Genomic DNA, 12,297 nt, shown 5'->3' with positions numbered 1-12,297 from the left:
AGCACATAAATCCTTTCCAGCAGTTTCGCAGCGCAACATGTTTTAGGCTGCGCTACGAAATTGGGGATTTGTTCGAATCCATAGCCAATGTTTCACAGCTGTCTCCTATGGATTCTGTGGGAATATCTGACTCAACATGTCACAGTGCTGGATCTTATCATCAATATACAAATAATACTGCTGTGTTTCATTCTCAAGGTTTTTCCTATCATCCACTACATTGGCCGAAGTTCTGGTATCCAGTGGAGGTCAATATCCTAGCATGCCTATTGTACAGAGTTCTGCTTCCCTCCAGAAATCCGCATCTAGTAATAATCTCACAGGGGAACATACATCAGGTTACCTAAATATTTCGTCATCAGATTTCCAAAGAAGGAGCTATACATGGTAGTATCTTTGATGAAAATCCAGAATACATCAGGATCAGGGCATGGTGATGTCCAGTGGTATGAGTAAGCAAGACCAGGATCTAATTCAGGGCGCAGCGATATATCAAGAGGTTCAGGTCCTGGCAGAACAGGTTCATTAACAGGAAGGGGTCCTGTTAGAGGAGTTAATGACTTTGAAAAGCCTGGGACTTATGCTAGTCATAATGAAATACCGAGGAGAGGAGGTGTCTTTGATAGGCCAGGCCCCATTCCTCCACACAGAGAGTTGCCAAGGCCTTTTGATGCTGGAAGGATAGGCTCAAAGCCTGGTTATGTGGATGCATATACAGGCTTTGATGAAACAATGGGATGGCACTCTGCAAGTGAAGTGAGTGGAAGGCTCAATGAACCTAGGAGTTCTCATACTGCACATGAACCTGAAAGAGTTGAACCAAGAATATCGCGAGCGGACACCGGAAGAAGCTACGAGTCTTACAGAGGTTCGGAAAGAAGGAACAATGAACGATTTGTATTCAACAGAAGAGGAAATCACAGGCAGGGTGTGTTTGTCTGCTTGCACAGATGTTGGATGGCAAACCTAGCTTCTCTCAACAACTTGCTGTAAGGGCACTCTCTAGTCTATTGGTTGTCGATACAAACAGAAAAGAATTCATTAAAAACGATGACCATGTATCTTGTCTGGTGCCGTTATTAGATCCTCAAAATGAAATAGTGACAAAGACATTCCCCATTTCTGCGTTGTTGGCCCTCTCTTACAGAAACAGTTGTAGGAAGAGGATTGTGTCTGTGGGAGCTTGCCAATACCTTAAGATACTGGCAGGAATGGAGGTTGTCGGAGCAAAAAAGACTCTTCGGAAACTAGCAGGAAGCAGGCTTCGCAAGATTTCTAGCGCCAGATGGTGAGACTGATCTAGTATGCAGATGAGTAGGGTTGAATATTAAGGACAGAAAAGAAAGCGATCTTCTAGTTATAATCGCATTGGAGCTACTCAGCATCTAAAATATCATATTATTACCACCATTAATCAGGTTCGCACTCTGTTTCTGTAGAGATGGGGAGGAGAAACAATGAAAGGTTTCCTGGTGATCAAACTCCAATACAAGAAGGTGGAAAGGATTGTTCTTAAAATGGAGGGCACAGCATGTTATTGAACACATGTTTTCCACCTGTTAAGGTCTCCAGCAAAAGACGGAAAAAGAAGCAAAGCAGCTCGGAATATCAGCGTATGTCTTGGGACGCTCTTCGTAGAAGTATCAATGGGATTGTAAACAAAGTGAACGCATCAAACATTAAAAGCATTATTCCAACTTAGATGCCTTTCCACTAGCTGGCAGAAGCATTACACCACGGTTGTCTGAGCTTGACATTATAGCAAAACAAGTGGAAGCAGAGTTAGTATCAAAAGAAATTGGGTGCCATTTGTTGCAAGTTTTGGAGGCAGATGAAATGCTCTCACGTGGATTTAAGGACCAGATATATGATATCTTTCAATTGCTACCGCCAAATCTTCAAGTTAGTGTTTTCTCGGCCACCATGCCTCCCGAGGCACTGGAGATTACAAGAAAGTTCATGAATAATCCGGTTATAATTCTTGTGAAAAGAGATGAGCTTACTCTGGAGGGTGTCAAACAGTTTTATGTCAATGTCGAATGAGAAGATTGGAAGCTTGATACACTGTGTGACCTGTATGAAACTTTGGCAATCACACAGAGTGTGATTTCCATCAATACTAGGCGGAAGGATGGCAAGCATCAAGGAAGTCTTCCAATGGTGCTGCGCCCATTTCCTGAAGGTACTGATGGCAAGTAAAGGCAGAAAATGGCGGAAAATGTAAAGGCAGTTGAGAAGGAGCTTCTTTTACTAGAAGAAGATGTGAAGGCTTTGGAGGAAATGTATCCTCAGGGTGAAAAGGCAGAGGCATCATGGGCTTTAACAGTGTTTGGCTATTTAGCAAGATTGATACTTGGAATATCTGGGTTTATTGTTTCGGTGGTTTGGGTTGTGCACTTTGTGTTATACATGTTGATAAATCATCCTGTCACTCCCTTCCTTAATGAGTTTTCATCAAGCTAGATTCTGTTTGGGGGATTTTTGGAACTGTAGCATTTGCTTTCTTTTGCATCTACCTCCTCCTTGCTGTGATAGCAGGGGCAATGGTTCTTGGCTTAAGGCTTGTTTTTATAACAATTCATCAAATGAAGTAGGGTGGAACATTGAGGAATTCTTTCCTTTTCAATGTGGGGCTTATTCTTCTCTGTTCAATCAGTGTCATCCAATTTTGTTCCACGGCCTTTGCTGCATATGCACAAGCAACTGCTTCTCAGGAGATATTTGGTCGCACTCTTGAATCCTTGCGTGGCATTAAATACCTTTACAAATACAATGTGTTCCAAATAGTCTTTATTGTTTTGGCTGGTCTAACTTTGATCTATTATCTTGCTTTTGGTTGGAAAAAACGAAAACCAAGAGGAAGGTTTGGTTGGAAAAAACGAAAACCAAGAGGAAGGTTTGGTTGGAAAAAACGAAAACCAAGAGGAAGGTTACAACTCGCTAGTTAAAATGTGCAGTTCTTGAGATATCCTGTATGATGGAAGTTGCATGTTATTCTCTAGGTACACCTGCATGTCAGAATGTAGTATAGGTATAATTGGATGGAAAAAGAGCAGAAGGAAACAGAGTTGATTGTTTTCCTTGTGTTAGAGTCAGTCCATCAACAACTGAAGTTGAACATGATAATTTGGGCAGGAGGCATCAAAAACCTGGCCTTTTGGTGCAGTACATGAAGAATATCCATGCACCTGTATTAAGTATACCAGCAGTGAAAGTTGCAGTCCTATTGGTGTTCAGGGGTTTTGATTTTGCAAGCATTGCATTAACTACAAGGCTTCAACCAGGTTTAGACCAACAAGTGATACTTCCAAGAGACTCTTATTTCCAGGGCTATTTCAATAACATATCTTAGTACCTTCGAGTTGTCACTCGAGCTACAAATGACTTCAATATTACACCAAATGGCATGCTTATAGGGCAGGGTTCAGTTCTGAATGATGTTCTTGTAGCCCGATTCATACAGTTATATTTGGAACAGTGAAAGGCTTACAGCACATCAAGGACATGACAATCTACTTCATTTTGAGTAATTAAAGGATAAAAGCATACTTCTTTGGATTCAAATATTTTGAGGCAAACCAAGGACCGACAAACAGGAGCAGTTTCCTATATTTCAGGGTATTGGAAAACAGGTTACATTAAAGGCCAGCAAGCAACTACAGACACCTATCACAGCCAAACTAAAAGAAACCACTTGTCAGAGAATAAGCCTGTTTTCTCCTTTTTCTCGTAGGAGCACCATCTTGATTGTAATAAATGCTATTTCCAGCATGATGTCGAATTAGAATCCTATTTTTTTTAGGATTTTAGAGCAGTCAATTTGTAGTCTGCTGTATTTATTAGTTAGTTTCAAATGTTAGCAGGTGTCATCATAGGAAAAATTGGAGTTCCCCTCACGCTGGAGGAGGAACCTCAATTAGGTAGAAGAGCTCTATATATAGCTGAAAAACAATGTAAAAGGGGTTGGAGATTTTATAAAAACAGAGTGTTGTTTTGGCTTATGTAAAGAATAGAGTTCAGTAATATAAGTTATATGCTTTTCTTCTCAGGATTCATAAAGCATTTCCATGTTCAAGATGTGTTATGTTACTTTGTCCTTCATGTCTTTTTTCAGTTGCTTAGATGAGTAATCACTCAGAATTCACTTATGCTGCTCTGACTTCCTGTACTCATCTATGAACTGTGGTTTTATAAGAGTTGTGTTTTGAACATTTAAATGTCACATGCCCTGACTTCTATGTAAAAGAAATATCATTATTTACTGAGGTTTGATTGACTCCATAAGCCCAATGGAAACTTATCTAATGTTTGTCCAGCCTTCATATTTGTTAATGTTATTTCAAGAGAGTTAGCCATCTTATTAATAGTCAAAATCAATAACCCTTTGAGAGAGCCCTCTCAGGCTAAGGAGGCTAAGCCTTAGTCAAAATATTGGTCTGAAATAGTTACTTGAAGTCTTCCTGGTCAGCAGCCTTCCAGGGTCTGATTTTGAGATAACATCGTCAACAACCCTCTCTTCAAAGCAATCTCTCGTCCTGTGGAGGGAATGGTAATTTGACACCCTACTCCAGGCCTTGATCATAGTGGTTTGATTTCTTCTCCCACACAAACTTGTATGAACAGAGAGCCAAATAAAAGGGGGAGAGGGAGAGCCCCAAAGAAGGCAAGATAGGATTTGGGGAGGAACACCTACATCCAGCAAATCATTGCAAAAGCTGAGTCGAAGGCATCTTCCCGTGCAGCTGTGAGGCTAGGTGCACGAACAAAATTGGAGGGACAATCTGTAGATCAACCAGTGTTGCTCATAGCACCCCCTACCGGTTCAATACAACAAACCCTTCCAGCAGCCGGAGAGACAAGCAACAGTATGCTTGCTAAACGAGTCTCGTTGCTTGCAATAGAAGAAGAAGAAGTTACAAGTAAAGCATACAGAGGAACTGTCCATCCTAGTAAGGAAAAAGAAATTGTAGAGAGGTGTTTTGAAGGGTCCAGCCACGATGAGAGGGGGGAAGAGATTGTAGAAACATTTCTATCACCAAAGGATAGAGGAAGTGCTATTAAGGCAACTCGAACCCCTGTGATAAAAGCCCTTCCTGCGGAGCCAGTTGAAATCCCTAGTGAGTATTGGAGGATATTCATGGCACCTACAATCTCTACTATTGACTTCCAAATTGTGGATTTGGGGACTGGTGCACCAACAAAGTCCATCCCTTTAACAACTTTACACAGTTTCCATGGGCTTACTTTAGAGGACCCTAACACGTTTTTGTTTGAGTTTGACATTGTGTGTAGGGCAAGAATACATAACGGATGCTCAAAAATGAGAACTGCTTTCTTGGAGAAATACCAAGACTACTGTAAATCACGAGATATTAAAGAAGAGATTTTTAAATTTATACAGAAAGAGGATGAAAATATGGAAGACTATATGGAATGCTTTAAATACACATTGCAAAGGTTAGGCCACTCTGACCTAGATAAAGACATTTTGAAAATTATCCTTCTCCGGGCCTTCCGATAAGACTCTTTAGAATATTTGAATATAGTCGGAAAGGGGGATATATCAAAGGAGGACTTTGATACCATCTGTGAGTTGTGTATTCAATACTCAAGAGGAGTTGCAAGAAATAAAAAAGGGATTCGATCAACAAAGATATCTGGTGGAGGTGTTACAAAAGCAGAAATTGGGAACTTGCTGGACTGCCTGAGGACTGATATCCTGAGTACCTTGTCTGAACAGATAGACACACTACAGGTAAAATAGAAACAACTAGAATTAGAAAGAACTATGGCCGTATTATGCCCCACATGTAGAACGAAACTTCCACAGAGGGAATGTCTGTTGAACTCTGTAGAGGAGTGTGCAATCTGTGAACTGAAGCACGTGACAAGTTCATGCCCATCTTTTCCAGGACTAAAAGTGGTTTTTCAAGGGACAGGAGAAGATATGGAGCAGCTGTACTTTATGGGACCTAAAAAGCCATGGAAACATCAGCCGTCAATGGGAAATCAAGGTATGTTTCTAGATCCATCTCAATATTTTAGCAATTTCAATATACGTCCCTAGACCATTCCTTATCTGCGCATATGGCCCCAATAGCAGTTTCCACCTTGGCAGCAGTGGGCTCCTCAAGCTAGTTCAAGCTCCTCGTGGGCTCCAAACTGGCGAGGACCTTCCCCTCCTGCTCAATTTTCTCAGTCAATGCCACAACAACAACTTCAGTTTCCCTCTAATGTGCCCCCTGGAAATCAGCCTATTCATTCTCAACTCCCTATCCAACCCAATCCGAATCCTAACAATAAAGGGGTTCAACAGGCTGACACCCTCAACCTACCTTCGTACAACATCTCCACCATAGAATTCTATAAGAAGCATTTATGATCTGGGTGGCCCGTAGGCACCCAACCCTCGCCAGTTATCGTTGAGCAGATTCACAGTGAGGAGAAGGAACCATAAATGGTCGGAGAGGAAACAAATCGAGTTAACAAAAATCATACACCTCCACAACCGTTAGATACTCAGAAACACCAAGCTGAACCGCCCTATCCAGAAAGGTTGGCTGTGAGTAAAACAACCCCTCAAATTGAGTTTGACTTGTTAGGGGAGCTACATAATTTATTTGTCAAGATTCCCCTACTACAAGCCATGAAGGACGTACCTATATGCACGAAATCTCTTAGGGAATATTGTGCTAAGCAGCCTAAAAATAAATTGAGAGATCTGCTCACCATTCACGTAAATGGGAAACTATCAGATTTCATGATGGGAAGGTCCATGCTTGTAAAGTATGGGGATCTCGGGAACCCAATTTTGAACGTGCACATTAATGGGGTAGAAATTCCAAATGTACTGGTAGATTTGGGTGCTGCCATAAATGTCATCACTGCCGAAACCATGCATGCATTAGGACTTTGTGACTTGAAACATACACCTACGATGTTAGAACTGGAAGATCGATCTACAGTTAAACCAATAGGGAAATTAGAAGATATCACAATTTCAATGGATTCATGGCACTACCCTGTGGACTTCCTAGTACTCCAAATGCAATCTCTAGCTGGAGGCCATCACTTGATCTTGGGAAGATTGTGGTTGGCAACCGCAGGTGCTTATATTAGGTGTCGGTCTGGGCATATGATCATCTCAAATGGGAAGAACACTAAGAATCTGGTGTTATATCCTCCCACAGAACCTAACCATCAGCAAAACCAGTAGGCCACAAGAAATCTGTTCACAAGAAAGAGTCTGAATAAGAAAATGAGGAGTTAAGACCAGTTTTCACTATTGGGTAGATCCTCTAGTTGAAATATGAAACAGAAGATGATGCAATTACTACCTTTATCAGTGATCCTTGTTGCATTTCAGATTTGAATCAGCAAATCTTGGAGTCCGTCTTGAGCTGTGAGACTTAGGAAAGTATTGGAGCAGCAGATGGATTCAAGGAGCTACCTAGAGCTACAGCCCATGACAGTGTTTCCATGGAAATAGAACTGGGAAAAAACCTGAATATCAATCTAGAACTGTCAGATACCCAGAAAAAACAACGCCTCCATGTTCTTCGGAAACAAAAAGAAGCCTTCACCTAGGACTACTCAGATATGAAGGGAATTCCTGCTAATTTGTGCACTCATCACATATACATTAAGGAGGACTGCTGTCCTATAAGGCAACCCCAAAGAAGAATGAACCTTGCCCTGAAAAACATTGTTAAGGAAGAACTCCAAAAGCTGCTGGATGTGGGATTTATCTACTCCATTTCAAATAGCCAATGGGTTTCCCCATTGGTAATGGTCCCTAAGAAAAATGGCAAATGGCGAATATGCGTGGAGTACAGAGAATTAAATAAGGAAACTCAGAAAGACCATTTTCCGTTACCATTCATTAACCAAGTCTTGGATGCATTAGCGGAGAAGAAGTTTTTTTCCTTCCTGGACGGATTTAGTGGCTACAACCAGATCCAGATAGCTCCTGAAGATCAGCAGAAGACCACATTTAGATGCCACTGGGGAACATTTGCATACAGATTCCTCCCATTTGGTCTCTGTAATGCACCTGTAACGTTTCAGAGGGCCATTTTGGGGATTTTCTCTGATCTGATGGATGATAATGTTGAAATCTATATGGATGATTTCATGGCATATGGAGACTCATTCGAACAAGCATTAGGAAATCTAGAAAAAGTTCTTGAAAGAAGCAAGCAGGTGCATGTGTCCTTAAGTATGGAAAAATGCCATATGATGATGAATGAAGGAATAGTCCTGGGACACTTGCTTTCGGTTGTAGGAATTCGGATGGATCCAGCCAAGATAAAGGTAATACAACATTTTCCAATACCCAGAACACCAACTCAGGTACGAAGCTTTATTGGTTGTGCTGGTTATTATAGGCACTTTATAGAAAATTTTGCTAAAACAACACATGCATTTTTTCAATTACTAACAAAAGATGCAGACTTTGTGTGGACAGGTGACTGTGATGCAGCCTTTGTGAAGATCAAGAAACTAGTCTGTAGTTCTCCGATCCTTAGAGGACTAGACTGGGCATTACCATTCCATATTCATGCTGATGCTTCCCAAACAACAATTGGAGCAGTTTTAGGGTAGCAGGTGGATAAGTTACCATATGAAATTTACTATGTTAGCAAGAACTCGGTCTCTGCCGAGTTAAACTTCACAGTGACTAAAAAAGAATTCCTCGCTGTCATCTACGCCATCAACAAGTTCCGGCACTATATCACAGGTTACCCCACCTTTGTGCACACGGATCATGCAGCCATCAGGTATATGATGAATAAACCCGTTACACTTAGTCGTATTACAAGATGGCTTTTGCTACTTCAAGAATTTGATATTAACATAATAGATAAACCTGGAAAGGACAACATGGTTGCGTATTTTTTTCTAGATTAGAAAACAATACCGAAGGTACACCTATCGAAGATAGCTTTCTAGATGAATATCTCTTTTCAATTTCCGCTAACACTCCATGGTATGCAGATATTGCTAACTATCTTGTTACAAGAACAATACCTTGTCATTTGTCATACAAGGACCAACATAAAATTATTCATCATAGTACCCGATATTCATGGATGGCAGGATACCTCTTTCATATGGGGCTAGATCAACAGATTTGGTGCTATGTATCAGAGGATGATAGCTATGAGATATTGAAGGTCACCCATAGTGGGCCTTGTGGAGGACATTTTGCAGATAAAAGAACAGGCCATAAGGTGCTGCAAATGGGATACTACTGGCCTTATATCTTTCGAGATGCTAGAGATTATGTCCGAAGATGTGACAACTGCCAACGTATGGGACAACCTGGGAAATCGGTGAAATGCCATTACAACCCCAGATAGTCCTGGAACCTTTTGAGAAATGGGCCATCGATTTTTTTGGACCCATCAACCCACCTTCGCATCAGAAGGTTCACATCTTGGTCTGTATTGATTATGTGATTAAGTGGGTGGAAGCCAGAGTGGTTGCGAAAGCAACAAAATAAGTGGTGGTAGACTTCCTTTTTGAAGAGATTTTTTCCCGATATGGTACCCTGAGAGAAATTGTTTCAGATGGAGGAGCACAGTTGACATCCCACATGATAGAGAAGCTTATGCAGAAATATGGGGTCAAACATAGAGTGACAACTCCTTACCATCCCCAAGCGAATGGATAGGTAGAAAGTACAAACAAGGTGTTGGAGAACATCTTGTCAAAAATTGTAGCAAGTCATCACCGGGATTGGTCGCAGAAACTCCCAGAAGCTCTTTGGGCGTATAGGACGACATGGCGAAATACAACCGGGTTTTCGCCATTTGAGCTAGTCTACGGGAAATCTCCCTTTTTTCCAGTTGAATTTGAGATTAGTACGCTCAAAACAACTTTGGAAGTAGGATTGAACTTATCAGAGGCCCATAAACATTGGTTGGAACAACTCAATGATTTAGACGAGATTCATTCAGAAGCTGTCCAGATAACTACTGCTGTCCAACAGCAGAGAATGAAGTGGCACGATAAATTTATCAAGAATAAGTTGTTTCATACAGGGGACTGGGCATTTTTATATGACTTCCGGTTCAAAGATTTTAAAGGAAAGCTTCGCACTCGTTGGATGGGACCCTATGAAGTGGACGCTGTATTTGCCAATGGCACAGTCAGATTGGTTACAGTAGATGAAAATCGTACTTCCTTCCTGGTGAATGGACACTGTCTAAAGTTATAACACCATCCAACGTTTAAAGATGCCTTCATAAAACATCTTTCTGATACATCTGGTTTGATGGTTGTTGGTGCAGAGAATTCTCCCTCTGCCTTCAAAAAAAAATAAAAATATGTTGTTACTACTTACGTATTTGTCTTTTTGTAGGAATAAGAACTGAATTATGACAAGGAGAAATAGAGAAAGTTTTCAAGTAACAGTTGTTGCTGTTACTACACTGGTTGCTGTTACTCCACCAGTGCTGTTACTCCACTATTGTTGTTACTCTGTATGTGTTGTTACTCCACTGTTGCTGTTACTCCACTGGTTGTTGTTACATAGCCGATGCTGTTACTCCACTGTTATTGTTACTCCAATGGTTGCTGTTACTCCGCTGGTGTTGTTACTCCACTGTTGTTGTTACTCCATCGATGTTGTTACTCCACCGTTGTTGTTACTCCACTGGTTGTTGTTACTCCGTCGGTGCTGTTACTCCACTGTTGTTGTTACTCCGCCGGTGCTGTTATTCCGTCAGTGCTGTTACTCCACTGTTGCTGTTACTCCGCCGGTGCTATTACTCTGCCGTGCTGTTGCTCCACCGATGCTGTTACTCCATTGGTACTGTTACTCTACTATTGCCGTTACTCTGTCAGTTATCTTTGCTGCTACTCCACCTCCAGGTATGCCTTCATTGACTCTTACGGGTTTAATTAAAATATTCCAAAAAGAGACTAGCACGTGTTGCAGACTGCCGCATTTAAGTTGGGGGGTCCCATCATAAAGAGACGACGATGTACCTAAAACTGTAATAATATCACATCATTACAAAATCCAATGAAAATGGAAACCCAAAAAAGTTGTGTGATTTTTTAATCATGATTCCGACACATTGGAATTTGAAATCGTACACTAAGAACTTTACCAGTCATTTCCCAAGTACGCTGTATTCAATTGCCATAATCGTTCACCTATACTACCACACCTTGCCATTAATTGTTGTGTTTTTTGAGGCGTAACAGTCATTATTATCCTTTCACCCTGCGGCAACCATGCTAATAATATTGTCATCGTTAGTTGGGTTGTTGTTACTCTCCCCCTACCAGCTGACTGTACCCATTGTTTTGATCCAGTTCTTACAGTGATGGGTGGACTGGCTGTGCGCCATGATCCAGAGGGCACGAGAGTGGTTAGCAATGATACAGAGGTATGGCAGGTCTTCGAAAATGCAGGGTGGAACATTTATTTTGATAGGTTGTAAGGATTTAATGAGGTAATTGCAATTGAATTCACACTCAATTTTGAAGAATATATCTCTTGGGTTCGGGGGATAGAAATCCCTGTCACAGAAGAAACCATTGCAGAGGTTAGCGGGCTACCCCAGCAGGGGCACAGGGGCATAAATGGTTTTCTCAGAGAAATGCCCTTTCCGAGTTCCCTGAAGCATTCTTACAATGTTAAATTATGGTATGTTCTATGCTTAGAGCAGTTTACTTATCTTTCTTATTATTATCCACAGATTAGCAATCACTTGTACATAGGTAAAGTGCAGATAGAACATTAAATGATCAACAGAAAACAAGCCAAGACAAGAGACACAAAACGTGGTGGCTAGCCAACGACAAACCCCAATATGGGGAAACCCTTTAATCAAGTCTTCTTTTATCTTCAATAATTCAGCAGAGAGAAATAGTACAAAAGTCTGATTTATATCAGCAACAACAAACCCTAGATCAGCGCCATTAGCATCATCGACATCAGTATCATCAGCATCACCGGCATCATTAGCATCAACATCATCGGCCTCAGCGACATCAACATCATCAGCATCAGTGGCATCATCGAAATCACTGGCATCACTGGCATCACCGACATCAGTATCATCGGCATCACTGGCATCAGTATCATCGGCATCACCAGCATCAGCATCATCGGCATCATCGGCATCAACATCATCGGAATCACCAGCATTAGCATCATCGGCAACACCGGCATCAGAATCATCGACATCACCGATATCAGCCCTAAACTAGGGCAGTCAATATCTTCCAAACCGAAGGTTAGATCACCTCGATTCCTGTGCCAAAAATTACAGATTTCCA

At 41.3% G+C, this 12,297-nt stretch overlaps 1 pseudogene; it reads left to right on the top strand.

The window, feature by feature from the left end:
• Positions 1-2,409: 2,409 nt before the first annotated feature.
• On the top strand, positions 2,410-2,948 carry LOC149246443 (LIMR family protein At5g01460-like; annotated as a pseudogene).
• The last annotated feature ends 9,349 nt before the right edge of the window (positions 2,949-12,297 follow it).

This window comes from Pinus tabuliformis, chromosome 7, assembly GCF_031772625.1.
Source record: "Pinus tabuliformis cultivar Carrire ecotype Pingquan chromosome 7, CPIR1, whole genome shotgun sequence".
In the NCBI taxonomy this organism is placed as follows: domain Eukaryota; kingdom Viridiplantae; phylum Streptophyta; class Pinopsida; order Pinales; family Pinaceae; genus Pinus; species Pinus tabuliformis.
Note: the sequence above shows the minus strand (reverse complement) of the source record. Positions and strands in the feature narration are given on the sequence as shown.